The sequence below is a fragment of the Oreochromis niloticus genome, linkage group LG7 (genome assembly GCF_001858045.2).
Source record: "Oreochromis niloticus isolate F11D_XX linkage group LG7, O_niloticus_UMD_NMBU, whole genome shotgun sequence".
In the NCBI taxonomy this organism is placed as follows: domain Eukaryota; kingdom Metazoa; phylum Chordata; class Actinopteri; order Cichliformes; family Cichlidae; genus Oreochromis; species Oreochromis niloticus.
This window is the reverse complement of record NC_031972.2, coordinates 7,689,193-7,716,422: the sequence shown is the minus strand read 5'-3', so window position 1 is coordinate 7,716,422 and position 27,230 is coordinate 7,689,193. Positions and strand designations below refer to the sequence as shown.

Here is a 27,230-nt window from a genome sequence, read left to right as displayed (position 1 = left end):
AAAGCCACATAGAATATAATTATAAAAATTTAGATAGAAGTCGATCACATTACGTGTTCATAATATAAGGGACCAGAGCTGACATCAAACTCTGTGCTTCAAGTAAGTGAAGGTTGACAGCATGTCACACTGTGTGAGACGGGTCTAATAAAATCTGGGTCTCAATCTGTGTCACGCTGTATGCCATTAAGGTATGTCATACTGTGAGAGTGTGTGGTGTATGATGTTGCGACGGTGAAGGGGAAAAAGCACATGATGACAGAGATGCATCATCAGCTTGTGTCATCCTTGCATCTGTTCCACTCTTAGGCTTTAAAAAGTACAGCTTCATAAGATTGGCAGATTCTTACAATCTCTCAAGTGTCCCCTCTCATCCTCTGTGTCTCTCTCTCTTTCTCCCTCTTTCTTGGCTTTTTAAAAGTAGACTGGAGCCAACTGAAATGGTTACCCTCTGATGGATTTTATGAGGGTCTCAAGGAAAGATGTAGACTAAAAGCATCATTATATACCATTAAAATGTGGACAGTTTTCAGCCACCCGCCAAGACCAGACTACGAAAGCACGATGAGGAAAAAACAACGCAAAAAGCATACTGCCGTCTTGATGAAATCACTGCCCAAACAGCAGATTATCTTTCACAGCAGTCAAAAGCTTTGCTCTGCCGAGGGTACTTTAGAACTCGGGCTCAGCCAAATAATATAATTATAGATCACTCTTCTGCTCACACACCCTATTCTAAGGCTGCAGCCGATGATCATCATATCATTAAAAATCTGCAGTGGCGGGACTCAGAAGCCTTTTCCAATCATGTCTAATTAACTCATCAGGAAAAGCTTCAAATAGGTTAATCTGATACCTAGGGAGCAGACATAGTTTTAACACAGCATCACAAACCTAACTGGGTTCTCTTCTCTTCTCCTCTTCTCTTCTCTTCTCTTCTCTTCATCATACCTTTAGCATGAAAACAGTTTATTATTGGATGAAATTCTTTTCTTTTTTCATTTTCTGCATGGGTTCCGTACTCTTCTTAAATCCTATCCACGTATTTTAATGAATCAGTCTCTTGTATCTTGTTTTTTCCACAGGGACTTCGAACTGGGTTAGCACAGAGGTTATGCTGTTGATATAGCCTCAAATAAGGTTACTCTTCTTTCTCATTCTGCCGCTCTCCAAATGCATTACTCACAAAGGGCGATTGCTCAATTGCACAAGACACTCACAGGCCGTGTTCACAGAATAAATAAGTAGACACACGGCATTGAGGTGTCAAACTGCTGTTTCGTTTTCCTGGGAGGAAAGCTTTGGTGACAGTGCTGGTAGGTAGAAAACAGATGGGCTTGGTAACAAATGCACTAGTTTCCAATGAAGAATAATGTGTTCATAAGCACTAGTATACAGCTCAAATATTTGATTTGCCGATGAGCATGCTCGCCATTGTGAGAGAAAATCTCTTAATGACTTTAGTTGGTTCATTAAAGGAACCAGGTTAAGATTTTATGTAGATAATAAAATAGGGGTGGCAAAGTCATTGGACAGCAATTGGCTTGGAGTGATTTGACTTTTATATTATAATATAAAATATTATAATATTTGCAGTTTGTTGTCAACACAAAACAAAGGAGCATTACAAGTTGAGTTGGTGGCAAGTTAGAGGTATTGTTTAAATCTCCAGTAAGACTTTTAATTGTGATTAAAGCCAAACTTTTTATTGGTCAGCAAAAGTCATTGCTAGCCTTAAAAGTGCACTGCTCATGTTGCCAACAAAGCCATTGTATAGTTTGCAAATAAAATACTTTTTAATAAGAACCAGCATCCGTAGGAAATGAAGGAAGATGCCGTCTAAAATAACCTAGATATGGCTGGAGGAAAGCAATGAAAACAAACGTAGATTAGATCAGGTTTAATGCCGGAGAATGTGGTTCAAAATATTAAAAATATCAGTTCAACTTTATCATATTTATCAGCATTTTCCTGCCAACCTGATACGTTGAAGGCTCTGCATTGGTGTCTTTTGAGAATCATCCCTTTAGCTTTACTAGCAGACGTTGGTATACTATTCAATAAGAAAAAAGAAATCATAGTTTCAGAAATCCTAGAATTTCCATAGCCATCAGTGTTAGTGGTCCCAACTTTGGGATCAGTCTTTTTGCTGGTGCCAGATTTTGAGCAGCAGCAGCACCAATATTTGTTTGATGGAAATCAATGGAACTGGGTTGAGTCTGTCCGTTTTGCTGAAAAAGGAGGAGTTTATGAGCATATATCTTGGTTTTTAGTTGATAAAGAACTTGATAAAGACTTAATGCAAGGCCACAAATCTGTATTGATTTATGTGTCATGTATTTTCTGCCACTCTATTACCACATTTGTGTAAAGCCATGCATCAAAGAAAGAAAAAAACTTCTCTTGTCAGCGTGAAGACTGTCTATATCTAGCCACTTAAATCTTGTATTTCCTGCCTTCCCTCCAGGTACCCCCTGAGCAAGAGCAGCTACCAACAGTATAGTAACGTCTAGCTTTTTTATGTAATATAGTGCAATATGTCACTGCAATTATATAAAAAAAGCAATTCTAGAGTTAGTCTTGGTGATGAATTATGACAGACACTGTTTGGTCTGTCCAATATAAGAAGCTGTCCCTGAAGTAATTTATGACTGATTTGGAAAAGTCCTTGTGAAATGCAGCTCATTGATTGCTGTAGTGTATTTCCTTGCTATCAGTTCATTCAATCACAGACATAATATAGATATATCTATATTATGTCTGTGATTGAATGAACTGATTTTTTTTCAATTTGCACATCAGTTCATCAGTGGTCTGTTCTATGTGAAATTACATAGCACTCTAGGCATCTACATTTTTTCAAGTGTGTGTGTGTGTGTGTTTGTGTGTAACCAATGAGTCAAGCAGCTTTTGTGTTCATATGTCACACTTACTATGTCTCCAATCCCTACCCCACACCTGTTCCAAATAGGAAGGTAGACAGAGCCATCAGTCATAGCAGCTCATTTGCCATCTGAAGGTTTTGTTCTCTGAGGATTATTGAACCTTCTTTAAATGTCCCGTCTTTACCTGTGAGCTCAAGACAGCCTTTGTGTCTCATCGTGCTAATGATCTCGTTTTGAGCTTTGAAGTTCCTGGACCTCCATCATGGAGCACTAGCTTGTATGCAGGTTAACATTTCCATACTGTTTTGGTGATAGCTCCATATTCATAATAAATACTGGTAAAATTAAACTGATCTTAGTCAGCTTGAACACCACCACCAGAAATGCTCATGTCACAGATTATCACGCCTCCCTCTCCAGCATTTTCCAGTTAATGTGACTTGAAAAGAATAAGCTGCCGGCTGTGTTCCTCAAGTTTAGAGAAAGCGAGTTTCTTTTCTTTCTGCCTGTCTCTCTTTTGTATGGCAGCACAGACGGGAGGAGTTCCCAGGGCTGATGTCTGTCAAGCGTTCACTTCATCTCATCTGTCTCCCAGAAATCTTCTCATCTTCTTTGTCTCTCCTCATCCTCACATCTCTCTATGCAGCGTGAAAGAGCACCCAAGGGAGAGAGTGAGCAGGAGCAAAGGAATCCCTTCAGCTCTCTTTTCAAGAAATTTGTAGGTCTGAGGCCTAGTTAATCGACTTCCCCCTAAAACTGTAGAGGCTCCAATCCCTCCGAACTGCTACCTGACTTGAATTTAAGATGTGTGTATTATTTCCCTGTGGTTTTGTAAGCAGGACATGAAAGCTGTTGTTATTTAAACAATGTTTTATGTAAGCGGAGTCATGTGAGATCAGTCAAACCCCACCTTTGGATTTCAAAAAATTCTTTAAAAAAAATTTTGCAAATCAAGATTAAAACTGTGATTGATTCACATAACTGATTTTAAGATTATTGTCAAGGCAACAGATTCTCTCACAGTAAGGTTTTAATGAACTCCAGTATTGAATCATTAGAGGCCTTAGGGGATATATGTTAGGTATTGTCAGCATTTCCCAGACACAGATTTTTGATGTCCTCCCAGGTATATTTATACCTGCCCAATAATGTTTGGTGCTTCTTTTTTGATATTTTTTATTTTTATTCCCCTTAAGAGAATGACACCAACTGCAGTTAAATTACTACTAGACAAACCTCTCAGTCTTATTTTGACAGTTCATTTGCAGCCAAACAGCTCATCTTTCTGTCTTAAGTTTGCTTATAGTTGGTTCTCAATATTATTCAGCTGCTTCTTCTAAGGGTCTTTCATCCAGAATGCTCATTGCTTTGTATCCTGCAGTTGGTTGTGTGTGTTCATCAGCTTGTGCTGGCTAGCTGCTTATCCCTTTAAAGTGTGAACCATGAAATAATTGCCAATTATAGTTTTTTTTGAAGGTGTTTATTGAACCGTCTGACAAAAAAACAAACATTAATTTGCATCATATTTGCTACATCTGATATTTTTTTGTAATTTATTGTTTAAAATGTTCTGTGCAGTTTTTTTTACAGAGTCTCAAAAACTCTGAAAAACTCAAATTTCAAAACTCAAATCAAACACGAAACACTTGGCTTTAAAGGGTTTTTTGTGTATTCACAACATCATGTCAATGAATTGTAATCTTTGCGATGAGATGAGATAAGTTTAACTGGCTATGGTTATTTCTCCTGTCATTGCTGAGTTTTATTAACATCCCATAGTCTTTGGTCAACACATTGCTGCTAGTCTTTTCCTGTGTGGACATCTGTTGGGACTGTAGCTGGTAATGATGAGTTTAAGGAGTTTGGCTGCAAAAAGGAGCAGGTCAAGAGGTGATCATGTGCTGCAGCTGAATATGGAGTACTGGTGCTTACTGGTTTCAAAGATAGCACAGCTGAAGTCTGACCATGGACAAAATATATATTGTGTGCACGCGCGTGTGTGTATTTGCTTTTATTTAAACTTCTATTATAAGGAGCAACTTTTATCTGATAACATTTCATATTTCTTTAACAAAGTATCTCTCGTTTTGCGCAAAGATACCCCTCCTCCCCCAGCCCATCTCCCCAACACGTCATCTATTTTAAAGTTTGTTACTTTCTGTCTTTATTTTTGCAACAGTGACATAAATGGAATGTTTGTTGTGGCGGGGGGGTTTTTTCCTCTAATGAAGCTTTTGCAAAATGATGCCAGACGCGTGTCTCAGTATTTTACTTCAGTTGTTGCTGAGGCTAAAATTGCTATAGACTAATTCTGTTCCATGGACACGGGCCTTTGAAAACAAAACAAACACTGTTCAGTCTGTGCATCCAAACCACAAATGATTAACTATGCTCTCCAAATTTATGTTGGAATGCATTCTCTCACAGGCTGACACTGCTTCTGGCACAGAGCTCACTCTTTGTAATTACCACTGCTAATCTAAAGCTTCTTTTCTCTTCTTGCATCTGTTTAGTTTTGATTGAACTGACACGACACTGTGTTGGTTCCGTTTCTGTTAAAGAATGCAACTTTTATTTTGTGCTTTGTCTAAAGGTGATTAATAAACTATCATTCATGGAAGATCATCCAAGTTACTTAAATATTTTACTATATGTTGTAAGTGTATTTTGGGGGAGGCTTTTCAGCCCTTATTGCGAGAAGACAGTGAAGAAAAAACAGGGAGAAAGACACTCGGTAAATGGTCCTATGGTGGACTCAAACTTGGGCCTCTGCATTATAGCTCACCTGCTCAACCCAGTGAGCTAAACCAGTTCCCAATTTAGGTCTTTTTAATTAAAGGATGTCATTGTTTCATTAATGTTTGGCCGTCTCCTTGTTAGTCATAATTATACACCCAGGTTTTTGGTAGTATATGCATCATGATAAACCAGACACAAACAACAGACAGGCCGCTGTTTATCTCGTCATTGTCGTAGATGAACGATAATTGCTGAGGCCTCATTTACTCCTAAAGTTGTGGTTCTCAACATTGTTGGAGCCAGCTCTCCCCACATCTATTCAACATGTCCTAAACTACCCTGTCTAGTAAAATGCAGACTAATTGACTTCCCTGAATTTTAATGTTAATTTGGGTGGGGTTTTTTATATGTTCATGGGTGCATTTTTTTTCTTCTTAGTATTATTTTGTATTATTCTTTAAATATTTTAATTTGGCAATTTTAAGAAGATTGTATCAGTGTTCACAAGCAACCGCCAGTCAATGAGAGAAGCCATCCAAGAAAAGAAATCCAAATCTTCTAGAGTGGAAAAAAAGAAGAAGGTTTTTTTCTTAACTTTCAAAGATATAAAGTTAAACTGATTAGTATAAACCTGCACTTGTGCAGAGCTGCTGTCAGCTGTATTGCGCCCAAGGATCAGAAATTCCAAGTAATAGGAGTGGTATCACTTGTCTAACATTTATTTACATTGCTAAAGCATGTATTTTGTCATTTATATTCCACACAGAATGTGAAAAGATCCTCCTTCTCAGCTGGAATCACTGCATTGTTTCTGTGACTCCAGCAGCATCCCAGGTGGCAGATGCCCAATTTTAAAGCAGTGCCTAATTTGTAAATCAGCATGGTTCCAAACACAGGGAGGATGCTGTTTTAGCTCCATAACGGAAGTATGAGTGTTAAAGTGTATCTAATAACTTCCCGAGACAATGAAGGTGACAAGAAGCTGCCTCAGAGCACACTTCAAGAGCTGTTGTTTGGAAAGCATTTTTTTTTCGTCCAGTTGCATTCTTCTAGAAGGATGGTGCAGGCCACCATCTTTTCACCTGAACATCTCAAAGCTTCTATCTCATCTTTCAACTTTCTTTGGCCTCCACTTGCTAAAATCAAGCCAGCACTGGCTGTTTAGAATATTCCTGTACTGTTACACAGCTTGACAACGCTGTTGTCCAACCCATAGCATTGATTGGATATTGTTTGTCTTCCCTGTTGCTCAGTGGATGGGCTATTTAAGTGAGAAACAATTTATTTCGCTTTGCGCGATCAGGTAGCTCAATGGAGTGAACATATTAAACTCTGTGGACCCAGAAAAGAGTGCTACAGATCTGCCTGCCAGACACTATTAAGTGCATTGGCGCATTGTCCCTTTTATTTGCATATACTTACACTGAAGGGTAACATTGTATTGGGTGCCCACATGTTTTAATCCCCAATGTGTTGTGCTTTACAGGTGGCCTAGATTCATGTCTTGGTTTAACTGAGTCTGATACACTAACATTTTGAAGTATACTGCAGGAGAAGTTTAGTGTGCTGAAGTTTTATGTGGTTGAATGTAACTTTAAATTATTGCCTCTGAAGTTGAAATCTCAGCCTCTCTTACACCATTATCACTTTTTAAGTATCTGTTATGTTTCATCTTATATTGTCGTCGTAATTGTAGTCTACAGTCCATATAGTAATGTGTCATTAAACGGAGGGAAGATAAGAAGACTGCCTGCCATCTGTGTACATACTAGATAAGAGATGGCTATGCTTGTAATGGTAACATTGTTCACAGAGCGTAGGCTTGGGTGACTTATGTTATCACTACTGGGACAGAGCTTCATATAGCACACAGGCAGCCCAGGGGTCTTCTGAGGCAGCCTTGCCGACAGAGTTTGTATCAAGGGCTGAATTCCAAAACAGTGTCATCCCCGCCTGCCTGTGTTTGGATGGATAGTCTCTGCAGCAGTAGCAGCTGGCACTGGGCCTCGGGACGGAGGACTATCCTCCTCGTCTTCCCTTTATTATTCCTCTCGCCTCTCTGAAGACTCAAGACTAATGGAAAGAAAAGGAAGGCAGGGGAGTGGAGGAAAAGCCCAGAGACACAGAGGTACCAGAGACATGAGAGGGAGAGACAAAAACGGTGCATTACATTTAGAGGTGTTTCTAATGTCTCCCTATTTACATACACAAAGAGAAAAAAGATTACACTACACTTTTTGCAGCGGACAGTACACTGACATCAGTATTAAAGCATAAAATATTATTAGGCTATTTCTCAGAGTGCAGCACTGAGTATTATAAGCATCAATGTAGACACAAAAAAGGCTATCCAACAGCCGGGTGAACCTAAGGGTGTATCTAACAGTTTAGCCACAGCATGTATTTTGAAACGGTGTGTTTTACAGGTAATAGTACAAGTAAACATTCAGCAAATGTAAACTATCTCAGCGAGGCTTGAATGAGACTGCTGGAGTGTAAAGTTGCATAGCTGGGCAAAGACATGGTTCTTGACCTTAAAAGTAAAGGCTGCTACTATATATTGTAAGCTAGTTCGGTGCGACCTCACAAAATACTAAAAACCCTCCGATCGTCAGGAACAGGCTTGGACCGTGTTCTCAGAATCAAGCTCAGGACGTTTGTGCCCCCAAACGTCCTGAACACCTGATGTCAGGGAAAACTGTTGTTTCATTTAAAACAAGACTTAAACCTTTTTTCTTTTTTTTAAGTGGCCTAACAATTAAATGACTTCAGCAGCTTCCCCTTTACCTCAATGTTTAACCTTTTATTAAACCATTTTGATCTTTTTAAACTGATTTGTTTTCATAAAAAGCAATTTTCTATTTTAAATTGTTTTTGCAATTCTAAGGGTTTTTTTTCCCTAATGTCATGTTTTAATTTATCTCGATAATAATTTTTTTTAATCCACTTTTTATGCCATCTGTTCTTGTTAAGTGGGATTAGAGTCCTCAGAATTCAATTTGCTTGAATTCTTGGGAGGCTTGATGAGATCGGAATGAGGTTTGTAATGCAGTTTTTTTTTCTTTTCTTTTCTATGCACTCTGAATTGCTTTGTGTCTCAGTAGTGCTAAACAAATAAGCGTGCCTTGTCTTACTTCGGCTGTTGCAGATAATCACATTTTAATCAGTACCTTGAGTTTGGTAAGGCACAACATGTACAACATTCATAATTTAGTTAGAAAGATGACTAACAACTGAATTGGAAAAGAGAAATCTTTGCAAAAGATAAAGATTATTATTAAATAATTTAAAAATTAAAGACTTTATTAAAGGATTAAAATGAATGGGGGATTAGCCAGTGGTTTAAATACAGTAGTATATAGCCAACTGATGTGTTTGGCACAACAAAGAACAGATACAGATAGCTGCATGTAAGCATAAAGTACATAAAGTCCCCATTTTTTCTAGCTTTACATGATGCACCGAGCAAAATAATCTTTATTTATCTTGTTTTGAGCTCCTTAGTTCATCCACTGTGAAAAAAGTTGGGGTTTTTTCTTCTTTCTCATTAAAACCAACTTCCCTTTAAACCAGCTTTTTTTTGTTTGGCTGTTGCTCGCAAACAGACTATTTTAACAGCAGGGGGTGGGACCTTTGTGCTCCTGTGCCTGAGATGATCATATTAAGCATATCACCTCACTTTCACACCATAGAGCTACAAGGGTAGAAAAAAATGTCTGAAACTGAGCATTTAGAGCTGCCTCAAGGAGGAAATTTTGGCTCACATGGATTCATTGTACATAAAGGACAGAAAATATGAAAAGACACAGTAGGTTCACTGTAAAGTTGTCCCATAACCTTTCACCTTAAAAAGGGTTTTTTCAGCTGAGCAGCACATCATCTTGGACTTTAGGGATGTTTACTAGAGATGTTGATGTACCAAATGCTTAACAGTCACCTAATATCACCAAATGGGAGTTCACACAGTGAAGTATAGTCTCTGCCAATATAGCAGAACTTGTCTTTGACAGATGAAAGCTGTGAACAACAGGTCACTTTAAAAGGAAGAGCAGTGCTCGGTGTTGTTGGAAGGTGCATCTAGGTCGAGGAGCACTCACCTAAATGCAAATTACAGAGCAATGCAGCATGGTGCAAAGATTAAAACCACGGAGGCAGTGTTAGAGGATCTCTGCATGGCAGCAGGAGTTTTGATTGATAGAAGACTAAAAAAAAAATGGTTTTCAGATGCAGGGAGAAATTTAGACTTTTATCTGAGGCAGAATGCCAGACATGATTTGAGTTTTTGACTGTGTGTTGGCACAACAAAAAGCATGTGTGACAGGGTGATAGAAGATTGTGAAGTTGAACAGTGTTGTAACAAATAATCAAGATCCAAAGAAACTTGTGACACAGAAGTGAAATTGAAAGCAGCAAGAGGTGAAACCGGAGGTGAGAAAAGTTTGAAAGAATGATAGGAGAGGGAAGCTATAGATTTTTAAGAGTCACACTGGTGAATAGGAACTCTGCAGTAAACCGTTTGAAAGAAATTACTCATTTTAAACTTCTGGTGGCATGACTGAATAGAATTTACCTTTTCTTAAAAGAGAATTTATTATCAAACCCTTCCTCGTAGTTCGTCTTCAGAGTAAAAGACAGTAAAAATAGAGGGATTATAATAAGCCAGAAAGTAATGCAAGGAAAATGGTCTGGTGGGGTCGGGGGGGGTAGGGGGGTTGAGCTGGGAGATGAAAGCAAGAAAAAAAGAGAGATCCTTTTTGGCGATAGACCTCTTCGCCGCTACCTTTTATTCAGCTGTCAGAGAAGAATTATTGTTAAGTGCTCTTTAAGTGCGCCTATTTTTTCCAGTGATTGGACAAATGCGATGCTATCCAATACAGAAACAATGTGTAACGACTCATAAATCCGAAAGGAGAAGGTGGAGTGAAAAGGGAAGGCCATGTTCTTTGACTTGAGAGCGATGACTCAGTGGTCAAGTATGTCTGTGCTATCAGATTTAAGATCGTAAAGTAGTAGTCGTCCGATGGAGGGAAAGATAAAAATGAATTATAGGACAAATACAAAATGGAAGGTGGTGAGAAAGAGGAGAAGAGGCAGTCAGACAAATTGCAGTTTTGTGGAAACTTTTAGGACAGAGTGTGGGATTAGTATTGATCACTGGTTACAGGAGAAGCTGACCATTGCATAAGACGGGAAGAGATGGGTGTGTATGAAGCAGAAGATGCATAGAAATAAGGTTTGATGTAAAACAAATCAAGCATTTTTAAATCCATTCGTTTAAGCCACAGGGATTTTTCAGATTGCCATGTTTCATTTTGGGGTGTGAAAACAAAGCTATTAATGCTTCTGGATCAAGATCTAAATTCTTTATTACTTCTTTTAGTTATTGATTTCAGAGAAAATTAGATCTAAACAGGTTTTCCTACATTAACTCATCTGCCCTGAGGACAGTGTTGAAACAGTAAATAAAAGACTTCCATTCATTGTAGTGATGAAGACAAAACTATGCCACAACCCATAGAATGTATATAAAAGATGGGCATCGCCTATCTGGCATCACCTATTGGTTAAAGAAGACCCGATGTGAAGCCTCAAGCTGAGCGTTTTGGCTATTGCCATCATGTTTAGGTGCTTTAAAAGCATGCCTGAGAAACCAAGTGACTGCACATTCACGGGCTAGTGACTTTCATCCATCACAAGCACCTGCTTTATTATCCTTTTTTTACTCTAATGGGGGCCATATTTTACAGAATCAACATCGAATTGTATAAATAAGAAAATAAAACTGGCATTTCATCCCATAATCTGACTCAGAAAGGGTTTCAGAAGGCTAGAGAGCATTTTTTTAAACAAACAGATGTCTTTTTACAAGCAGCTTTTAAAGTGCTTTTGTTATGGCTTTATGTTTCAGACAGGTGAACATCTGCTACAAAGTACCTTTTTTTTTTTTTTTTTTTTTTTTTTTTTTTAAACCTGTCCCGTTTGGTTCTTTTGCCATCAGAATTATTGTCTAAAGGCGAAGAAAGATGCCCAACGGATTTACTTTACCAAATGGACCATCCCAGCCTTGCCGTAATGGTCCATTTGATTCACCTTTTATTGTTTATTTTATTTTGACTTGCTGAATACGGGACAGACTTGACTGGTGGAAAGAAAGGGGAGAAAGAAAGAGGGAAAGAAAAACAGCTGAGAAGAGGGACGGGGGAGAAGGGCAAAAACCAAAAACCAACAGAATAAGCAGACAAAAAATACATATATCGATCACCTGGATCACCTGTTGAGAAAAAAAGAAAGCAAGCAGAAGAAAACGAGAGTAATAAACAACATCACAATGATATATGGGAATATGACAGTAAATACTAAATATTAAACATTATTGTGCAGCACGTAGGATCGACAGCGCACAGTGTGCTTTGAGGTAGGAGCCAAAAAGGGTGTAGTTTGTGTGTGTGATCACCCGTGTGTGCACCTGTGAGCATGAACGCGCTTGTTTTTAAAAGGTTCCTTCATGTAATGATCTGCTAGAGGGTGTGGGGGGCCACTGCCCCGTCCTCCAGGGCATGAAGCAGGTATGGAGGAGATCAAAACTCCAGACATCCAGAGGCCCCCAGAATACAGCTACAAAGTACCTTTAAACCAAAAAGAATTTCTGTTCCTGTAGTTTTGGCAAAAACAATCGTTAGCATGACAGTCTACTAATAGTAGAAAATCAGATTATAATTTTTTGATTGTGATTTCCTAAATTGTTTCCATTCACAGAAATAAAAACCTTAAGTAAACAGTCAGAGGTGGTTTGTTGCAGCATGTTGTGTGTACGTTAAAGAATTTCTTTAGAAAACAGTCAAATTAAAGCACAATTAGAACCGTCATGGCATGATTTTGAATATACATCCCTAAATAAAACCTAGGAGTCCACCAAAGAGGATTGCTAGTTAAATACATGGATTTTATACTTGTACTTGAAATATTTTTGGTTCCAGGGACAAAACCTATTAATACATGCATTTTCAGTGATGAGTATAACAGTTCAGCTGTATATTGTATCCTCAACATGTCGAACAAGCTGGTAACACACTTACAGAATCAGAGGTTGTAAGAAAAGTGATGTATTTAAGTTTTACTGAGTCTGTTTTTTATCTTTTCTGGGTTGAATGAGATGCTCCATTAGTTCTGCTGCTTTTTACCCCCTAACTCATTATCATTTTAATAACTAATGTAACTCAACTGTACAATATTGTCTTAATAACAGAAACTGATCAATTGCACAACAGGGAAAAGAGCATTAGTTTAACTTATTAAGTAAATTTGTTGTTTGTGTTTTGTTGCATTTGATGAGGCGTGCAGGAGGAGTCATTTGTTTATAAATTCCCAGCAACAATTTATTTGAAAGCATTACTTCACTTAGTAAACTATGAATATTTTAGCATCCTACTTACTTTAATCAGCGGTGTATAATTAGACCTGATTCAGTAAAAATTGCCAAGGGGAGGTACAGTGGGACCTAATGTTGCATACTTAAGAACCTGCAGTTGTTGTCACATAGACCAACAGACTGAATATCCACGTGATAAAATTACCCACACTAGATAATAGAAGGGTTTCACAGGATGCTGACAGAAACAGACACATGAAAAGGAAAATCGCCATGCCGTGGCTGGTGGAAAAGGGTTCATGTCATGCTGATGGTCAGTGTGAGCTGAAAGAATGTGAGTTTGGCAGAGTCTCAACACAGCTGTGGTGTGACAGGGTCAGCCAGTGGAGTTGCAGCTTTGCAGTATGCTTTGTATCTGGGATAAGAAGTAAAACATTTCCCTTGTTTTAAATGAACATCTTCTCCTGCGAACAAAGGATGTCTTGTCAGGTGCTACCCCGTGATAATAACTCATTTTACAGAGTGGCCATTGTTCTGGTATTAAGTTGTAAATTAGGTCCAGGAAATGGGACGTGCATCTCGCAGTTTTGTGGCATAAATTAACAGAGAATTAACATCTTACTGGCCTTTCTGTGGTTGTGTGTCTGCAGTTGTATTACGCATGTTTTGGGAATGCAAATCTATTCATCTAGTGTGTGGGTGCTCATTTAGCTTTTGGGTAATCTCACAGCACGGTGGTACAGTGGTTAGCACTATTGCCACACAGCAAGTTAAATTCCACCATCAGGCCAGGGTCTTTTTGTGTGGTGTTTGCATGCTCTCCCCGTGTTTGCGTGCATTCCCCCGGGTACTCCGGCTTCCTTCTACAGTCCAAAGACATGCATTTAGGGGGAATAGGTTAATTGGAAACACTAAATTCCCCATAGGTGTGAATGCGGGAGTGAATGTGAGTGCCATTGGTTGTCTCTGTCTATGTGTTAGCCCTGCCTGTTAGCCCTGATTGGCGACCTGTCCAGGGTGTACCCTGCCTCTCGCCCTAAGACAGCTGGGATAGGCTCCAGCGCCCCCCGTGGCCCTGAAAAGGACAAGCAGAAGCCAAAGGATGGACTTAAATTTAGGCTAAGACTTACCCTGAGCGTTACTTTAACTCAGCAATAGTTTAGCAATGGTTCGTTTTTATGCTACATCTCATTAACTTGAGTCTTCAGAGGTGATAGTAACACAACTGCAATAGTCACAGTTCTAAAACTGAGATGCAATCCAGAAACAAGCGTTTATGCTTTTGTGTCAGGGTTCCGGTTTCTGGTTGTCTTTCAGGAGCTGTAATTGTTAAAACCTGTCATTCTTATTTGTATTAAAAGAATATCCAAGGCTATATTTCCTTTGCATTAATAATTATTTTTCATGCATATTTAGGCAAACACCTCCCCATCCCTAACATAACACATTCCTGTTAATAATAAAAAGGCTAACAGAGGTGATTGAACCATCTTTTCTAATGTCTTCTTGGAGTTAAGATATTTAGAACCGTTCATGAGTTGGTTCAGGAATGAGGCCCTTAGAAGAAAAACACACATTTGTATATTTGTATTTGGCACCCTCTAGCAGAGCAGTATAGGAGTGAACATTCATCACTATATCCAGTCTCTTCAATCCTTCAATATTTAGATGACACATTTATTCTCACTTGCCTTGTTTTTTTCTGCCTGTCTCACACAAACAAAATGACACAATATCAGAGTCACACACATTAAGAGTCGAACATTACTCATTTGATTTCCTCCAGCAGCAACGAGCTCTCTCTCTTTATCCCTGTGTCGCTTTTCTCTCTGTCTCTGTTTCATACTCCATCCCTACACATCTACATTCCTTTAGCCCCCCTTTGCTGCTGCCTGACAGCTGATTAAACTCGCTGAACACAATGATTGTTAGTTCAGACTCACTAGGACTGTCATGTACAGCGAATCCAAAGAGGCAGAATTATTTTCTGGGGTTATTTTTACATCACACTTTCCTTTTCAAATATTTGACCTTTAATAGCTGTTTTTAGAAATACTGCAATATTGCATTTGCATTTATTTTCTTTGTTGTGGTCCACGGTGTAGTGCTGCTGCAACACGTTCCGCTCTAAGTGAAGAAAATTGGCTTTTAGCATTCTGCTGCTGTTAAAGTATATTTCATGTGAGAAAGCCAGGAAAGGCAAACTCAAAGCTGGTCAAAGCACCCGTAATGAAAGAAAGAAAATATTTAAATGAAGATAAAACATTAAATTTACTGTGGTTTATGGCAGTTAGCTAAGATTAAATACTGGTCATAGCTTTGTGATTTGTATGTACTCCTACATTACTAAAAGTTTAAAGTGCCTTTAGGCAACAGTTGTTTTAGTTTGCCACTATACAACAGAAATTGATTTGAAATGAATTAAAAAGCATAAATTGTACAGGTGCAATGTACAGACAAATGTCAGCTAATTAAAGGGGTAATTAAACACCAGACTTTTAGTCACCAACACTCAAGCACACATATCTTGGATGGTTTGTACTACACAGCAATCAATACTAGTCGCATAAAATTAAAAATACTCCAATAGGAACTGAAAGCAAACACACAGGTAAACCCTTACAAGGAATAAGTCCCCGATGAGCAAACACTTTGCAGTGGTGGGGAGGAAAAACCTCCTTTTAACAGGAAGAAACTTGAGGGACTGCCGTGAGGTGTGAAGGATGAGGCGTACCAGTCACTGATCAGGTTGAGTTACTAGAAAATCCCCTCCTCTGAGTTGTTATGAAGTGTGAAATTATCTCTAGAGCTTTTTGTACCAGGCTATGCTTTTCAAACCTTTAATTTTGGAAATTTCATCACGGGGTATGTGTGAATTGTTCTTCTTAGAGACAGCCTCAAGTGGCTTCTAGAAGAACTGCAGTCTTTGCCACGTGCATTTGGCTTCAGCTCTGGAGGTCACTCCTTGGTGGTTGCTTACCCTTAGAATTGAGCCACAACTCAAAGCCTAATCTACTCAGCACAGGATACACAACACTTCAGCCCTGCCAAGCTGCCTGCTTCTTTGAATAAAGGTCAGGTTTGTTCTTGAGAGATTTTATGCAGCTTTGCTCAACAATGTCTGGGAATTGTACATATAAAACCAACCATGTTCCTGCATGTGAAGGTGTCATGTCCTGTGTGGGAGGATACGCATAGTTCACATTTATTATGCTTTTAGCAACAAGGTAATAACAGTAATTAATTAATATCAATGGTTCAGTGGGCAACACAAACAAAAACACATTTTAACCCACCCACAGTGAATGTTCTTTTGACCCCTGTTATAAAATGTCGCTGACAGTCTCGTTACCATATGTCCTCAACATCCTTCAGTTTGCCTTCCCTGCTGAATCCGTGAACTTTGTTGTTCCTTAGGATGCAAATTCCCATCTGGCGTGATTATCTCTGTGACTCGTTGTCAGGTTCTGGGTCCTCTGGGGAAACTGGAGCTGCTGCTTTCATTTCCAGAGCAAAAAAGTTTTAGCCTACCTCGTTAACCTCAGTGTCTGTAATTGCACACTCATACTTAGTAGCTCAGCTTAATTGTAAATTGTAACTTAAAGTATCAGCATATGTCTCCACCTCAATATGTATGTATTAAAATGATACCAGAGATATCAGAATATTTAAACCATTAAATTTAGCATTGCTCAAAAAGTAGCATCTATAGTTCATTAATATAAGCAGAAATATATGATGATGTGATACTTAAAGAGTTTTTTGTGACATTGTTGGAAATGTATAAACCATCCAGTGATATACATTAGGTTGTAGTTATAGGTGTTTTTGAATTTGACAGCATTATTTTGGCAACCGCTGGCCATTTTTTATCGTCCCCATTTATATATATGTGATTGGCCAAATTATAGAACCAGCTCTCAACATAAAGCAATCTGTACCACAGCAAAAAGCACAGTTTTATCTGCATCTCCTACCACTCGCTTTATCATAAAAACTTTATCAGAATAGCCGTATTTGTTCACATTACACTATAAAGGTATATCTAAGGTGACATTGAACATGTAGCAAAACTAACTGTCCAAGGATTGTAAATCCAGTCATGCTGTCTACATTTTTTACAGGTCAGGAGACTTTATTCTGAAGTGATCCTTTGCCACAGGAGCCAGGCTCATCTAATTATAGACATGCTGACAGTACTAAAGTAAGAAATTGCACTCAGCAAAAGCAGAGCTTGGAATTATTCAAAATGTTGCTGGTGTGGTCTTGGCAAAGACAAAAATAAGAATCTACATACTGCATACAGTACTCTATTTGATTTATACTGACTTCTTGTGTCTCCTCGACATTATTCAACATAATTTTCTGTAAAGATTTAAAAAGAATAAGTTCCTTTAAAGATTTCTGACTGCTAGGGACTTTAGCTCTACTTCTGGTTGTATCACACTTTGAATGCAAAACTTGGAGCGATCTCTCTTTTAGGCATTAAAGCACAAAGTCGAGACTAAGAAAGGTGGTACATGGGGATCATATTTTGTTTATTTATAGATGTCATTTGAGAGGTTCTGTTGGAAAGCACTTTCTTTGAGAAAAAAGAAAAGTGCCAAGTATTGACATCACAAAAAAACTTATGATTAAAGGGCCACCATACCCTGTCAGAAACACTCAGATGGTTAGGTGGATTCAGAACCCCCTATCCCCCACCACTTACTCATGTCTGATCTAAAAGCACTGCATCAAACATTCCTGTAACTTTTAGAAACCAACAGTCTGATATCATCTTTCAAGTCTGTTTTTTATCATTTGTTCCAACTCTGTTTGTGGCACTTTTCATTTAAAAGATGCCAGTGAAACACTATTAATGTGTTACAGAGGCTGTCAAAGAATTTGTAGTGTGCCTGTCTAATGTCTGTCATAGCTCTCCTCTTTTTTTGACGTCTGGGTAACTTTAGTTTTAAGTTTTGTGCTTTTTAAACTCAGATATAACCACTTTTGGTACATTTGTCTGCTTCCAAGAGAATGTTACATTATAGCTCGAACTACTAAAGTACAAAACTGCATTTTCCATAATAAGATAAATAACAGTCGAAAATCATGCCTCGTTGCTAAGTCATCCATGTGCACAGGAAATATACACATTTCAAATAGAACTGTATTAGAAAATTCAGTATGATTTGTGAAAAATAAATCCTGAGTTTCATTCCTGATAAGTGAATGATTTGAGATGGGTCACCTCAGTCTGCACTAAATGTTATACCCAACATGACATTTATAAAAAATACTTTTGCAATTTTATAATGTACCAACTGCATTTTAAAGAGCAGATCTTTGGTCATTTTGTGTAATCAGAATGGTTCAGTGACACAATTAACTGAAGGCAGGAGTGAAAAAATAATCTCTTTTCAAAGGATATAGATAGTGGGTTTCCATGGCTACAGCCCAGTTGCAGAGCAGGGCTTTCTGCTTGCATTTATAAAAATGGAGAGAATTTTGAATTTTGCGATAAATAACCCTTTATCTTCTTTTCAGATTAGCCGATCTTTGACTGTGTATGAGATTTTCTTTTCCCATTGTTATTTCAGTTATTCTGTGTTTTCACTTTGTTTCTTTTTGCTTAAGGCTGGTCATGATTTCTTCTATTTCCAGATGGCAAGTGCTGTCGCAGTGTTAGATGTGGAGACAGAAATAGTCACAAAGATCTAGGTTGTTGCTAAAGGTTTTTTGTGTTCTTTAGGACAAAATCTGAAAGGTGTGTGTGTTAAGAAGATGGAAAGAGGAGTTCACAAATGAGAGAGAGAGGACATATAGCGGAAAGTTATGAAAATGAAGTGCAGATGATTATTACGGCGCAAAGGGCAGCTGTGAAGAGGATGAAGAGTGGAAATGTGGTTGTTTCAGAAGACATACCTGTGGAAGTATAGAGATGTCTAGGAGAGATGCAGCAGACTGTTTCACCAGATAGCTTAACACGATCCTGGAGAGTGAGAGGATGCCTTAGGAATCGAGAAGTATAATAGTACAAGTATGCAAGAACAATGGTGATGTGCAGAGCTATAGCAACTGCAGAGGGATAAAGTTGAAGAATTGTTGACGTTAGGGTGAGAAAAGTGGTGATGATCAGCGAGCAGCATGTTTAACTACCTGGGGTCAACCATGCAAAAGATAAAAGACTGTGCACAAGAGAGGTGAAGCAGTAGTGCAGGCAGGGTGGAGTGGGATAGACAAGATTAGAAATGAGTATGTAAGAGGGACAGCTCAGGCTGGAGACACAAGAGGCAAGGTTGAGATGGTTTGGACATGTGCACAGAAAAAGGTAGAAGATCCACTGTAGCAATCCCTGAAGAGACTAGCTGAAAGAAGAGACATATCCAGGAAGATATTCAATGCAGATGCAAAAACACAACATGTGCAAAAGTAAAAGAAAAACAAAAAGAGAGTTAAGTGGCACAGCTGTGCAAGTGGATGAAGGATTTCATAACAGAAATATGCATTAGGTTCTTCTAAATTTGTCAGTTGAAACCTAAATATAATGAAGCAATGTATTTCTTTTAGATTTTATGTTGATGGCAGCCTCTTGTAATGAAATTGCAGTGACGCATTATTATTGGGAACAAAGGGGAGAGACAAAAGGTGAGGGAAGGGGGTCATACAGAGAGACAAAAGGGGAAAGAATGGTCCGTGACCATGAGAGGCAGGGGAGGTATATGAGACACCTGTAATAAACAAAATGGCTGATTTTTATTGTTTCTGACTCGTGCCATTTGCGGCTGTGATTGAAACAGAACAACAGAGTGAGGGTGATGGAGGGGAACGGTAAAAAACAATGACAAATGAGACATCCAGCAAGGGTGAGAGAGACAAAAAAGAAAAAAAACTGTGATGGAAAATTATTAGAACCTTTTGGACCTCAATCACATGAACTCCTAATGACAGCTGCCTCCAATGGGAGGATGGAAAGTGGAGTAGAACTATGATGGAGATGAAGATGGTGCATAGCACTGAGTGCTATGCACCTATAATGACAGCATCAATCTTTCATTGTCATAAACACAGTCAAACTGCAGACATAATTGCAGAAGATAGAGATGAATGAGCGGGCTGGATAATAATAAGAAACTAATGGTAAAATATGAGGAGACAGAGTAAAAGTGGGTGGTTGGGGAGCCTATTATGATAAGATGATTGGCAAAGATAATTGAAAATGGTTGGTGCAAGATAACAGCTGCTAATAACAGATGTTTTTGCTAAGGGATATTTTCCAGTTCCTCACTTTAAACTGGGATGATGCGAGGAAAAGAGCCAATGGATGGGGGGAAAAAGATGATTGATTGACCAAGAACAGATATCCAGATAGGTTAATGGCAGGCAGGCAACAACAGTCCTAGTGACAGCACCAGTTAAGGCAAGTAATTAAAGACAGTAATTAAACCTGGAAGGGGACTCATCCAGATGAAGTCGTATAATACGTGCTGGCTAACACAGCAAGTTGTTTTGTTGGACACCGAACAGCACCAGACAATTAAAAGCAGGATCAGCAGGCAAGGTGATGTTGTTACTAGATGTGAAGTTAGCTGTAAATGTTTCCTCCGTTCATGCAGCATTATATTATATACATGATTTCATGTATGCAGTGTCATGCTCAGCCAATACTTAATGACATCGGGATGATGATATTTGTGCGAAATGTACAGCTTCAGTTTACTTCAACATTAAATCTCCCAGTCTCTGTCGGAGGAATAAATCTATTTCTTGCTAAAGATATCTCCTCATTTGGTCTTTGGATCAAGGTGGTGGAGAGCACTGTCTGACACATCAGTCTAAAATCTTCTATCATTGAACTCTGCTGGAGTGCTATAGCATATGATTCACATCATTTCAGTCTTGTCAAACAGTTCAGTGATTCTCGTGCCTTATGAAAAGAGCTCCTCTTATTAGGACAGAAGATGTTTCTATATTATAAAGGTGATTAACCAGAAAAACATGCATTTATCTGAAGTGATCTTTCTCTATTAAGGGACCAGTGGACTTAAACAATGCCATGAAAAATGCCCCCACACATAACAGAGCCACCAGATCACCTCTCTGCAGGGGTTCAAGTTTTGATTTAATTTGCCGCACATCTGTGCCTACCTTTAAATTTTCAAGAGGGAGTGTTAAGCATATCAATTAAAGAATAAAGCTGGGGATATTTAACATTTTCCCATGGCTAATGCGAAATTGATAATATTTTAGTCCACACACAAACAGTTTCTGATATTCCTCACAGTCTTTGGCCCATTTATTCCCTGTGAAGATGCAAACCTCTAAAAATTGCATCAGAGCTCTGTAATTTTTAGCAAAAGTCTTTCAAACAGGACTAAATAATGAATTTGGTGAGTAGTTGCCATGGATGCACACTTAGTTTGGTATTCATAAAAAATTTGATGAGGCTGAATTTTCATCTCGCACTGCCAAGTTCTTAAGTTTTTAACATTCTTCCCCTTCAGACACAGATGTACCTTCAGTGTGAATTAACAATTGTTAACTGTGTGCCGTTTGGATGCTCCTTCTGTGCCTGCATGGCTTAAGTACAGAACAGAGACATGCATGTTAGATTAGGGTGGTGATCTAAATGGGTCATAGCTGTGAGATAAAAAGCTTAAAGTGTGTAGAATAAAACTTGTTTTGAATGTATGGTTCAAGTGCAAATACATTACAGAAGTTTGTGCTTCATTTATGGTGTGTGAAATTCTAGTATTGTATTTGTCGGTTACTGAGCACTATTTAGCTGATATGTGTGTCTGTGCATTGCGATCATACAGTTTATGAATACAGCTGGCTAACAAAACTTGCTAGTGTTGGTTGACAAATGAGCCCTCCACAGTCTATAAAAGGTAACTTCAACTGCCAAAATCTTGATGTCCAAACTCCAAAACAAAGAGTCCCAAACTAATGTGTCACGTCACAGTGGCTATCCCTGTGTTAATTATGTAAATTTCATTTGCGCACATAAGCAGCAGTGCTGTGATTGCAGGTTACCTTAAGTCGAAAGGGTCTGTGGGTCAGATTTAAGCCTTCAGGTTCTATTTTGTTAGATGTAGAGCATACAGTACTGTTCAAAAGTCTTGAGCTACCTCTCTTCTTTGTACTTTGTCTTCAAGAAATTACTTTCTTAAGACTTTTTAAAAGTAATAATGGAGACAATAATTTTCCAGGCTTTCTGAAGGTCTTTGAAAGTTTGTCTTTGGACATTTGCATTCATTTTCAGTCCCATCCTTGCAATTAATTATTTCTGGAGGAATTATTTGTTTTTGTTTCTTAAACCACTTGGCACTGACAATCATTCAAACATAAAAAGCCTCTTAAGTGAAAAGATTAATCAGTGTTGTGACTAGACATAATAGACCAAGTAGCAAATAACCTATTTTAAACGATATCTTTAGGAACCTTTATTACTAGCCGTCTGTTGCAAAAAGAATGAAAAAAATGAATATTTGTTTGTTCGTTTTCGATTTGAATCTATGAAAATTGCCAAAGACAGCACAGTTTGACAGGCATAAAAATTTGTTTTTTGCTCAAACAAGGTGATTCCCAAAGAGCTATTAGCTACAAATGTGGCATATCTTGATATGGTATAGAATGGTATGGTCCTTAAAAAAATTTGAATAAACTGGCAAGCAAAAAAAAGCCTGGTCAGAAATGGCGTTGAATGGTGGCTGTGAAGAAGCCGTTTGTAAAGAAGGGAAACAGTTCCTTCATTTTCAGCACGACAATGATCTCAAATATGCTGACAGCGCAGTAAAAGCATAACTGGATATAAAAACACACAGTGGAACAGTACCGAGCATGAATCTCATGGCCTTCAGTATTATTGAAGCAGTGTGGGATCATCTTGACAGACAATAGTACAAAAAGGCAGCCGATGTTCAGAGAAGAGCTTTGATTGGCCTTCAAGAAGCCTGGAGAAGTATTTCTAAAGACTGCTTAAAGAAATTACAAAAAAGCTTGACTAAGAGAGTTCAGGCTGTGCTGAAGAATCAAGGACTCAAAATTGACTTTCAAGCTTATTAGAATTGTACAAACTCTGTTTTTGCACCGCATACTCTAGTTGCATGTATGTTTGCATCAAGAACAATGCAAGAACAATGGTGATGTGCAGAGCTATAGCAACTGCAGAGGGATAAAGTTGAAGAATTCTTGAAGTTAGGGTGAGAAAAGTGGTGATGATCAGCGAGCAGCATGTTTAACTACCTGGGGTCAACCATGCAAAAGCACAAGAGAGGTGAAGCAGAGAGTGCAGGCAGGGTGGAGTGGGATAGACAAGATTAGAAATGAGTATGTAAGAGGGACAGCTCAGGCTGGAGACACAAGAGGCAAGGTTGAGATGGTTTGGACATGTGCACAGAAAAAGGTAGAAGATCCACTGTAGCAATTCCTGAAGAGACTAGCTGAAAGAAGAGACATATCCAGGAAGATATTCAATGCAGATGCAAAAACACAACATGTGCAAAAGTAAAAGAAAAACAAAAAGAGAGTTAAGTGGCAGAGCTGTGCAAGTGGATGAAGGATTTCATAACAGAAATATGCATTAGGTTCTTCTAAATTTGTCAGTTGAAACCTAAATATAATGAAGCAATGTATTTCTTTTAGATTTTATGTTGATGGCAGCCTCTTGTAATGAAATTGCAGTGACGCATTATTATTGGGAACAAAGGGGAGAGACAAAAGGTGAGGGAAGGGGGTCATACAGAGAGACAAAAGGGGAAAGAATGGTCCGTGACCATGAGAGGCAGGGGAGGTATATGAGACACCTGTAATAAACAAAATGGAGAATGGAGAAGTATTTCTGAAGACTACTTAAAAAAATTACAAAAAAGCTTGACTAAGAGAGTTCAGGCTGTGCTGAAGAATCAAGGACTCAAAATTGACTTTCAAGCTTATTAGAATTGTACAAACTCTGTTTTTGCACCGCATACTCTAGTTGCATGTATGTTTGCATCAATTTTCCATTTTCCATGATTGGTGATTCAAGACTTTTGCACATCACCATAGTCTGCATTAATATATACCTAAAGAATCTGTGAATGAAGCAACTTTAAAAAAAGAAAATCACATTTTCAGTTAATACAGGTCTTGAACAGAGCTGTCAGTTTCTTGGGGCACATATTCAGTGTTAATACTAATAATTATGCTCATATTCACTGTTCTTAAGTAGTCCACTGAAATGTGACTTGAAGCTGCTGCCAGGACTTAAAGAACTGTCTGCCACTTACATCCGCTGTGGAGCATCTGCGCTCAGCTTTGAACAGTAAATCTCTAAAATCTATTTGCAAGGGCGTAGATTTATTTTTGTGTTAGCCATTGTTTTCTTCAATCGCTGGACAACTTCACCTAGGAAATGAACGAGATGACTAGACCCAGGGTATCATAGGTTAGCGTGCTGAGCAGGAGGCATTGTAAGAGAAAAACACTGAAATTTTCTGACACCTGTTCACAGCCTTTGCTACAGAAAGAAGGGTGACTGGAGGTATCGGGTGATAATTGCTAGCTGTAAAACTGAGATGGCATCAGACTTGCAGGAATTTGACAGGGCAATTGCTGTGCCTAAAGCAGAAAATAGAGAGAACAAAGGTGGGGGATGTGGGAGAGGTGATTGACAGTTGAAAGTGGTGTGCTCTTATTAAAGCTGGACTGAAATCAATGCAACAGAAGTGTTAGCATTCAGAAAGCAGGGCAGTGTACAAAAACTGGACAGCATACAAATCACAAAAGTCAAGTTCACATCCTGAAAGCTGCTCCCCAGGTGTATAAATGTATTAACACTCAGACAGGTGATGTGTCTGTGCGCATAAAAAACATGTAACATTTGAGCTGCAGCATGTGCAGGACTCTGTGGCATCAATGTTTTATACATTAACCGTGTTGTCTTGCGTAGCAATAAGCGGCGATAACTGAGGAGAAATGTGCATTTGTTTAGTGAAAAATGGATGCAGTGAATCATTTAACAGACGATTTCATTGACAGCTGTGTGGACTCTAAAGGACAGTATAGATAACCGTGGGAAATCCTGTGGAAAATCCTGACAGCTGTTTCACTAACAGCTGCCACGGTGAAGCTCTGTCTGCATTTGTCCTTCCCTCTCTCTCCAAAATGAGTAATGGATACAATAAAGAATGCTCTTAGTTGCATTGGCAGAATTTCCCATTAAAGCCAAAGGGGCAGAGGCTAGCTTCACGCTCAAATTAATTGTTTCCCTTGGCATTCAGTGACAAATGGAAGGAATTCTAACAAGAATTTAAAGGGAACCTGCAAAATGAATTCGAACAAGTGTGGAAAAGCCGACCAGCTACACCATACTGTAAATGTGCAGCTTGTTGGGATGTTAGAATCTGTGCCAGCTCTATACAGCTGCATATGTGTGTTGTTTATTAATGCACTTTTCCAACAAGTGGGTGTGCAGTTAAAATAAAAAGACCAAGTCATAAAATAAGATGAAAAACTTCTAGCACAGAAGCATGTGGACATATACAGCAAATATAGAAATGCAACTTAAAAAGAAAGAAAAATTATGTCAACTGGAACCAAAGTCTGCCCTAGTTCTCTTGCACTGATTAGACGGGTCAAGGTTGGGGACTCTGTGGTTTGGGTTGCTGTAACAACTCTGCATCACTTGCTGGCTGCCATGGCAATGCATCAAAAATAGAGTAGTGGAAAATGATCGCTGGTTGCTCGGTGGGTGTGTTGGTAGGTTGATGGCACAAAAGAGAAGCAGACACACATCACATCATATAATTACTTCAGTCAGACTGCTCATAACCTCAAATGATTCAGTTATTACAGCAGAAGTAGTCAGATATCGGTGTCTAGGCTCCAAGCTCATCTCTCCTTGCACATGTTACACATAAGATTGGGGAGAGATGAGGAAATGTCCCCCCTGAAGCCGACAAATGGATGCTGGGGCAGTGGAGGGGTTGAAACAGCAGGCAGAGGTGCAGGGTGAGGTGGGAGGTGTGCAGCTTAAATAGACAGCCAAATTGGGAGGTTGTGTTTGGTATATGATGTGACTAGAGTGAGCAGGTTAAATGTGTTGCTTACTTCACTCTAGCTAGCAAGCTTTGCTCCATTTATCACATCCTTATAATTAAAGGTGACAAAGAGGAGAGCATTCCACTACACAACTACATATTGGGATATGCAATAAGAATTTGCAGCCCTTCGTTTCCCAAATGATGTCCCTCCTTATTTATAATGGACCACTATAAGGTTTGGCTTTGATAAAATGCAAGAGAGGGGCTCCAGCTACCACTTGCCGATTACCCTGCTGATTATTTTATATTTTTTAATCCACTGAAGGCTTAGTGTGTGAAATGGCAGAAAATGTTTTGGACGATGAACACGACAACAATACAACAGATGTGACAGATGTGATGTGGCTTCCTTTCTGATTTCCTTCTTAAATTTGCATTCTTGCCTTAATTTAAATGACTCATTTGGAAGCCCAGTCCACTGTCTTTTAATTATCATTTTCAATATTATTATTATTGTTGTTTACAGCAAGAATCAACTCAAGAGTTTAAAAGCTTAACCAAAATCCCCCACAGTGATTATTCAGTTGCTAATCTTTCTGTAGAGCCAATGACGTTAGGCAGTTTAACTCACATTTCCTCATGCAGCCGCCTTCTTACAGGATGAATAAACATTGCAGTTCTAAAAATATTTTTGTTTAACCAATCCGCCAGCAAGAAACGCTTTCTATTGTGTTTTTTTTGTGTCATTTCCCAGACACGGGCGAAATGTGTCCAAACACCCCACTGAGTTTAAACCTTAATGAGCAGGACTTAATTAGTCTGTAGCCTCTGTTGTCTCTCTCTCAGTCATCTACACTGAAATATTGCTGTGATGCAAAATTGTGCAACCTGACATTTTATATTGAGCTTAGTAAATGTGCCACAGATGCGCGATCATCCAGTACAGCAGCAATAAACACAGAAGACAGCCGATATGACAGGAGTTTGTTTATATGAGGGGCCTGTTTCTCTGCTTAGTATTCTGCCCCCGCTCTTTCAATCTGTATGCTGTCAGTCTGTTTCAGCATTTCCAGTTCAGCATAGTGACATTTTGAAATTTATTCACTTCCAATCAACAGACTCAGAAACAGGGGACACCAAGTCTTTCGTCCCCCCCCCCCCCAAATGTTCACCCTTGTCTGTTGTGAGTGAAAGTCTGAAAGACAAATTAAGAAAGAAGAGCAGAATCAA

At 38.8% G+C, this 27,230-nt stretch overlaps 1 long non-coding RNA gene across 1 annotated transcript in view; it reads left to right on the top strand.

The window, feature by feature from the left end:
• The window catches only part of LOC102079321 (uncharacterized), a 36,757-nt gene that overhangs the window by 8,197 nt on the left and 1,330 nt on the right, over positions 1-27,230 (top strand). The window lies entirely within an intron of this gene.